This window comes from Biomphalaria glabrata, chromosome 17 (genome assembly GCF_947242115.1).
Source record: "Biomphalaria glabrata chromosome 17, xgBioGlab47.1, whole genome shotgun sequence".
Lineage (NCBI taxonomy): Eukaryota > Metazoa > Mollusca > Gastropoda > Planorbidae > Biomphalaria > Biomphalaria glabrata.
Window position 1 is genome coordinate 6488653 of NC_074727.1, and position 8560 is coordinate 6497212.

The following is an 8560-nucleotide window of genomic DNA, read 5'->3' on the forward strand; positions in this document are numbered from 1 at the left end:
TCTTACCTGACACATGTACACATTAATATGTAACAGACGTCTTACCTGACACATGTACACATTAATATGTAACAGACGTCTTACCTGACACATGTACACATTAATATGTAACAGACGTCTTACCTGACACATGTACACATTAATATGTAACAGACGTCTTACCTGACACATGTACACGCAGACTTTAACGACCAGGGGGCGCTCAAATCACACCGTTGTCATTGCTGACGCTTCAATACTGAGAGCCCCCTCCCCTGTCTGGATCTTGCACAAGCCAGCTCAGGAAACTCCTGGTGCCCTTTACGAACTGAGGTGGGAAGTATGTTATTGACAGTCGTCCAGAATGTCAACTCTGAAGGCGCATAGTAAATTTGAAAAGTAGATCTTCACTGGTGGGCAGCCAAACTTGATCTGCAATAATGCATTACACGTTAGATCATTCGATTTGAAATTAATATCACCAAACTATACGTGAACTGCAAATAAACACAACATCTATAGAACAAGTAAAGGCATATAAATATCTAGGCGTTATCATCAACAACAAGCTTTCATGGGAAGACCACCTTGGAACTCTGACAAAGAAAACAGCCCAGCGACTCTTTTTTCTATACAAACTCAACAGTTTTAAATTAAACAAGAAGATCCTTGAGACATTTTACACTCACAACATTACTACATTTAAAGGAACTTTTTGAACAAACGTGCCTAAGAAAAATCGAAAAAATCTTGGACGACAACGGCCACCCGCTCCATCAGAACTACGCCAGGTCGTCGCGAAGTGGGCGACTGCTGTCAATCAAAACAAGCGGTACAAAAACTCGTTCGTACCTCACTCGGTCAGACTCTATCACCGCCACTCATTGATCAGGGAACATGAAATGCACCAAGATACCTGTGTGTAGTCGCTGAATGAACTCTTTATGTTGTCTGTTGTATTTATGTGTATTTTTCTGTTGTGTTGTCTTTATATGAGAAACGATTCCTTGTAATCACAACAAATTTCCGTAAGGATCAATAAAGCATTCTTAGTCTTAGTCTTAGTCTTAAATAGTTTCATTGCATGTTGATGGATGCGCTAAGGTTAAAACTTTAATGTTGTATGTACCAATTCGGCCTACATGCCGTTTTGAAAAGAACAACTAAGTTCGGAGGAAAACTGAATCTAAATATTTCTAAGTATAAAGTTAATTAGCCTACTATTTATACTCTGTGTGTCTGTCTGGACAAAAGTTTGTACATGTTTTTATCTCCGACACCCAATCTCGGATCAAGCTGAAGTTTTTCACAATTATTATTTTTTTTTTACCTGACAACACAAAGATCAATTTTTAAAAAATAACCAATTAGTTATTTAATATTGGTAATATCTCAAACAAGGGAAAGAAATAGTAATTGACTGAAGTGGTAGTAAGTAGTCCCGTTTATAGACTGTCGTCTGAGGCTTACATAAAATTAATTACATAACTGATCCAAACTAATTGATACACTTAAGTTAAGCTTTGTTTTTTTTAAGTTTTTTTTTTATATTTTGCATATTAAAAATTTAGTACAATTTACGAATGTGCCCACTAGACGGGATGGTCAGTGTTTATTCGAAAGATAACCCAAAACTCGAGCTTGTAACATATTCTACGCCTACGGCTTTCCATAACTCCAACATAAATACAAAAAAAAATTACATGAGGAATGTCTAAAAAAAAAAAAATGTGCATCGACCGGGAATCGAACCCGGGTCACCCGCGTGGCAGGCGAGTATTCTACCACTAGACCACCGATGCCTACGTTTGGTACCGAGAATCAAGCATATCTACCAGCAAAGTTTTTTTTTTTTACTTCTAACTTTAGATATCTATTCTATGGATATTGATCTATATAATTTTGATTTTGAACAATGTTATTTACCATCTTAAACTTCTATATTATTATATTTGAAAGATTGTGGTCACTATTTTTTTCCATTACGCAGCAAAGCACAGATACGCAAAGGTAATTAAAAACTGTCTCTAATTGGAGCCCCAGGCTATGGACAGATCTTCCTTTTTCAACTGCCCTAATTCTCTCTCTCTCTCTCTCTCTCTCTCTCTCTCTCTTATCTTCTTATCTTATATAACACAGTTTATACAGACGTTACTTCAAAAAAGAAGATGATTACGTCCTACGCGTTATGCATTCAGTCATGCATATTAACCAATGACTTAAATTCTGCCAAGTCACTGGTTTTCCTGGCTAGCTCAGGCAACCCATTCCATACTCTAATAGCACTAAGGAAGAAGGAGTATTTGTACATATTTGTCCTAGCATATGGGACAAGGAATGTGCCTTTATCTTTGTGTCTTTCAGAGTATTTTATTCTCTCTCTCTCTCTCTCTCTTTCCTTTATTTTCACTCCTCGATATCCTTTTTGCTCGCATGCCAATAAACACACACACTATAGCTATAAGTAGTTAGGTATCTGTCTTCTCAATATCCATTCACAACCATTCCACATACGATTTCATACCGACTACAAACCAAAGTATAAAGCCCATGTCAATAAAACGGTCTGTCCAGTGGCGTAGCTAGGGTACTTGATGCCCTGTGCGGAAGCTCCTCATTATGCCCTCCAAAAAAAAGTTTTAAAACAGCGAAAAGTTTCTAATTTCGAAATAAAGTGTATTCATTATTTAAGCATTGCTGTTTCGCAAAGAATCGATTTTTACACACAAAAAAGATAATATAAGTGAATCTCACGTGCTTTCTCGTCGGCAAACTATCGATAATTTTATCCACTAGGTCTTGTTAAATAGACGAAATTGCCAAATTAGTGAGTTGTAAATTCATCATCATTGCTTGTAAGTATTTCTTCATCAAAGTAAAATCGGAAAAACTTCGCTTGCATGTAGCCACACTTACCACAGTAGTTAAAAAAAACCCTTGCGAATCAAGATGGCAATATTCGGAGACTGACACATTTTTTTATAATAAAAGCTCAATAGATTCTGTTTTGGAAGTTCGAAGACTTCTGGAGAAAACTGTGACAATTCCCTGAAGCCCCCAGACAAAAATTAATCTTTGTCTATGTCGCTGGGCGAACCATCGAGATTGAGTTCCATTTGAAGATTTTAAAAAGCGACTAAAATTCATATTTATCATGATGTATTTCCATCAGCAGCTCTTTCTTATGTGTTGATTGCCTAAATTTTAACTACTAAAAATTAATAATGTACGTTAAAAAAAAAAAGAAAAGTAATTTTTTTTTCAAAAAGGTGCCGGTACGCCGTACCGGTGCGTACCGTCACAAAAAAAAAGTCCTGCATATATATATATTAAATATATTAATATATATATATTGTAGATGTAGATTTAAAGCAATACAAAGGTACCGACAACTTAACAACTGACGTTAAAAGCTGAAGAGCTGAGGTATCATAAAAAAAAAAGGTTACAAAGACTCAAAATCGGCCCCCGGGCAGGTAAAAAGGCAGGTTAAAATATTTTCAGAAGGAATATCCGAATGAAATTCTATCAAAGGCAAATAACAGAGAAGAATGGAGAAAGAAGGTTTATAGATCTTGTGTGGTGCCCCAACGATCCAGCAGACCGAGGGATAGGTGAAAAAGAAAGTTAAATTAGATGTAAACCTGGCCTAACTGACTTCAAATAATGATTATCTTATTGATATAATTGTTTTGTATAGGGTCAATCTCTTATTGCAAGCCTCATTTTAAAAAAAAATATGCTTAGTTGGGTGTTTATTGTAAGGATACAGCTCTACGGTTGATGTGATAATATGAAAAACGACTTTTTAATTGTTTTAAAATTATGTTCCACTTATATACATAATAAATAGTAAATTTTTGTTGTTGTTGTTCTTTTTTTTTTTTTTCTTTTGTAAATGCAGTAATTAGTATGACATAACTTAAATAACATAGCAATACATTTGTAAAAAAAAATATTTTTTGACAAAAAATCTACAACCGTTTACATAAATGTGTTAAAATTATGGTGGGTAGTTATCTCCCTTGCTAAACAACCTCCAATATTGTTACTGTTAATAGTGAATAGTTGTAAAAAACGGTGTATTTGTATGAAAAAAATAATTGCATAGTTGATTTTAAAAATTAGAATTTTCACTTTAAGAAAAGAAAAAAGTAGCCGTTGCATCAGAACGTTATATCATGATGTCGGATTTTCAATATCTTTTCTAGTCTACGAGATCTAAACGGGACGGACGGACGGACAGATATTCCAAACAAAACTAATAGCGTCTTTTCCCCTTTCGTGGGCCGCTAAAAATGACAACATTGAACTAGGGACATACGTATTACGTAATCTTTTTTTTTTTCTTTGAAGTAATGTCTGCATTAGCTCCGTCAGTAAACCATAAACATATAGTTATAAAGGCCCATTATGTGTTTCTTCATTCATCCCAATAGGGAAGCAAAGCAGAGTCCCCATTGTGGGGTTAAAGACCGAGAACATTGCATCTGCGGGGGTAGAAGAGAACCTTTAAAGTCATGCCACTATCCACACACCGTTCCATGAGGAGCCGTTTTATGGCGGATACCGGCACGGCAGATGTGGTTCAGAGAAGGAACATGGGGTTTTCCCCCGTGTGATGGGTCTTGGGCCTCGCCTCTAATCCGAGCGTCTTGGGATACGAGCCATCGATAATAAGGATATAAATAACTGCATCTGCTAGGATCCCTCTCAGACAGGACAATAAGTTTAAACAGGTCGATGGAGGGATGCTTCCATGAGACTTAAGCTCCAAGAGACTTTAGCTCAACTCTTAAGACAAATTTCCATGAGCCTTAAGCCCCAAGAGTCCTTAGCTTAACTCTTAAGACAAGCATCCATGAGCCTCAAGCTCCAAGAGTCTTTCGCTCAACTCTTAAGACAAGCATCCATGAGCCTTAAGTTCCAAAAGTCTTTAGCTCAACTCTTAAGACAAGTTTCCATGAGCCTTAAGCTCCAAGAGTCTTTGGCTCAACTCTTAAGACAAGCTTCCATGAGCCTTAAGCTCCTAGAGTCTTTAGCACAACTCTTAAGATATTTACATTGTCAAATAAAAATCTCCATGTCGTGAAATGTCAAAACAGCAACGTAACATTTATATATTTTTATAAAGTTTAATTGTATACAAAGACATCTTATCTTATATTATACAGACGTTACTTAAAAAAAATGATTACGTCCTACGCGTCATGCGTCTAGTCATGCATGTTAACCATTAAATTCTGCCAAGTCATTGGTTTTCCTGGCTGGCTCAGGCAACCCATTCCATGCTCTAATACTAGCACTAGGGAAGAAGGAGCATTAGTACATTTGACATTATTAAAAGGCTACATGTTCTGAAAGTTAATCTTTATACATTCGACAGGGAGTGCGTACATTTTATGACACTTTGTTTATCAAAGAGATACTACAGCACAAGAGGCTACCTCAGTAGTGCGCGTGCCCCAGAGCGAGTGTCAATATGGGGCCCAGAATATTTGTTAGATTTGCTGATTGTAAGACAAAGTAATGAGAGTATGCGTGAGATTTACAACAAACGAATATTCGCGTTTGATTAGAGTAACAGCATTAGTCAAATCACTTCTTCCTTAGTGCTATTAGAGCATGGAATGGGTTGCCTGAGCTAGCCAGGAAAACCAGTGACTTGGCAGAATTTAAGTCATTGGTTAATATGCATGACTGAATGCATGACGCGTAGGACGTAATCGTCTTCTTTTTCGAAGTAACGTCTGTATTATATAAGATAAGAGACACTTCAGGACAAAAGACTAAGAAGCAGAGTGTCGATAATGCCTCGAACACTAAAACATAATTTACATTTAGAAAAACAAAACATAATTAAATAATTAGAAAGACACAAAGTAGGTTTCTTCTTTCCTATGCTAGGACAAATTCATGTAAGTAGGCTACTCCTTCTTCCCTAGTGCCATTAGAACATAAAATGGGTTGCCTGAATCAGACAGGGAAACCAATGATCTAGCAGAGTTTAAGTCTGTAATTAACATGCAAGACTAGATTGACTCGTGGACACGCGTAGGGCTTAATTATCTTTTTATGAAGGAACGTCTGTAACTTTTAAGAGAAGATTGTGTCTAAAGAAATGTTTTTCAAATTTTATCACCAAACCCGCCACTATAGAATCTTCATATAGCCGCCCTTTAGCCGCGTGATCTGGTGCGTTTGCCCCGCCGCCACCTCCAAAAGCCGCCTCTGCCAGCAGGCTCTTATGATATAGGCCTATTGTCTTTGCCTATACATATGATTCTTGCAGAAAAAGTAGAATGAAAAAAAAAGTGCAGTTTTTTTGTTTCACGGATTTGTAATCAAAATTGTGGATGTCAAAAAAAGTGTGATTGACTTTTAAGTTGGATTGGTTTGAACAAACAAACAAACAAATAAAGAGCCACAAAGTTTGCCCCAAACCAACACAGCGGAGAGATTAAATGGAGGTGGAAAAATCAACCTAACCTAAAAGAAACGCGTCTCGCGTTCTGTTTGTTCAACTTTTCTCAGCGCTACTGATAGAAGGTTCCTTAAGCGATCAAATACATTTGGTGACCTTTTGAGGGCAGTCGGACTGTTGCCAAGTTGGGCTGTAACAGATCTGTAAGGAAGGAGACCACTGGTAGAGGGCCACTACCTTTACTAGCCCGATATGACCCGCGGCCTGCAGGCCTTAGTTTGGGTGTTACTGATTTAGTGGATTGAACTTACATTTAGATCAAGTTTTATGTCAAACAAATGTTCTCTTAACATCTTTGTCATATTCTGCCACGAAAAAGAAAGTAATGTATGGAAATGGGTTTACCAGTTGAGCTGACATATTTAATATCTAATGTAGAATAGTGTGAACATGGGTTTACCTGATTTGTTAAAAAGTTTCGTTCTTTAATAAAAAATAAATTTAGCAATTTTATTTTTTTATTTTCAGGGCCCCTCCGGTTGTGGCTGGGACATTAAACATAAAATACGGTCTCCGCCATGATCTAAGAAACATTTTGTGCCAAGTTTCATCAAGATTGGTCAAACGGTTTGGATTTCTATGTGGGACATATATACATACATACTCCTTACATTCTACTTTATATATTAGATAACTGTCTTTGTAAGTTATTTATTTCGGTTCACAGTGATCGTAGACGAGAAAAAAACAATAATATGTATAATAATAATAAGAAGAAGAAGAGGAAGAAGAATGAATTTTGTTTCTCTCCAAAGTGGCAGTGCCAGAGAATGAATATTAGTTCGTTTTTCACTTAATAATAATAATAATAATAGTAATAATGATATACTGAGATAGGCCTATTTTGACTGTTAAGACTGTGAATTTCAATTGCCCAGATGTACTGTTCATCAACAACAACAAGAAAGAATAACCCTCAACCAACTTTAATATCGCTGTACCACTATCCCGTAATATCTGGATAAAAATGTGTAATGGAAAAGCAAAGAAAATATGAAAATCTAAGCTTGGAGATTGAGCAACTTTGGAAGCTAAAATAACAATATACCCTGATTTATTATCAACCGAGGGGATAATGTCAACTGACCCCGCAGACACATTCGAAGCTCTAAGCCCTGAGCACTCCTATGAGGAATCCTCATTACCTGTCAGAGGGCGGTACTGATGCAGACCTGCCACATCACCAGAAAATTCCTCAGTGGAAACTGTTAAGGGAACTACTATGAATTTCGTTTCTCTTTAAAACGGAGCTCAACTCTAGCAGTGCCACAGAATGAAAATTAATTTCCATAATAAAAAATAGTTCGGTCCTCACAGCACATCGTGTGTCCGTACAGAGAATCTAGGGCTCTAGGATCAGAAACTACGTGCATTAGTGACCAGGCCAGGTTCTCCAATTGTTCTTATTTAAATCAATGTCACGAAGCTTAGTGTGTAACACACACACACACACAAATACACATTAAGTTAATTTCTCAGAAATATTTGATCCAAAAACAAACAAAAGTACACAGCTGCATAGCACAGTTAGTCACAAGTGAACTGACTGGATCTAGATATAAAGAGTCCCAGAACAAAAGCTTAGTTGAGAACGATGTTCAATGAACTGTGACGGGAAGAAAGAAACCACGTACCTACATTTATATAGATCCCATTTTATGTTTTTCTTCAACGCCACTTGTTTACTTCGGCACCTGATGTAAGCTTAGTTTTTTTATTGGTTGCAGTGGCGTAGCGAGGGTGGGGGGTGGGAGGAGGAAGGGGGAGAATTTGAAAATTCGCCCGGGCCCCCACTACGGAGGGGCACCCAAACGAGTGTCTTTTACATTAAAAATTTAAATATTACGTAAAATGCAGGACCAACCAAAGAGGTCAAGCCTCCCGGGCCCCCAAATTATGGAAAATTCCTAGCTACGCCCCTGATTGGTTGATATTTACGAGTCCGCTACTCAAGACTGGCACATTTTCTCGAAAAATACAATCCAAGTATCAAATATCTAGGTCAGTTTCTTTCGGGGGGGGGGGAGGGAGGGAGGGGTATTAAAACGTTTTGGAAATAGTGTTGTTTTTTTTCGTAAGCACTGCCGTGTGCTTTCA

The 8560-nt window shown here is 37.2% G+C and overlaps 1 non-coding gene across 1 annotated transcript; it reads right to left on the reverse strand.

Moving 5' to 3' along the window:
• Positions 1-1710: 1710 nt before the first annotated feature.
• Positions 1711-1781, reverse strand: Trnag-gcc (transfer RNA glycine (anticodon GCC)). The gene has a single exon. It is a non-coding gene; the product is annotated as a tRNA-Gly (tRNA).
• Between the last annotated feature and the right edge of the window lie 6779 nt (positions 1782-8560).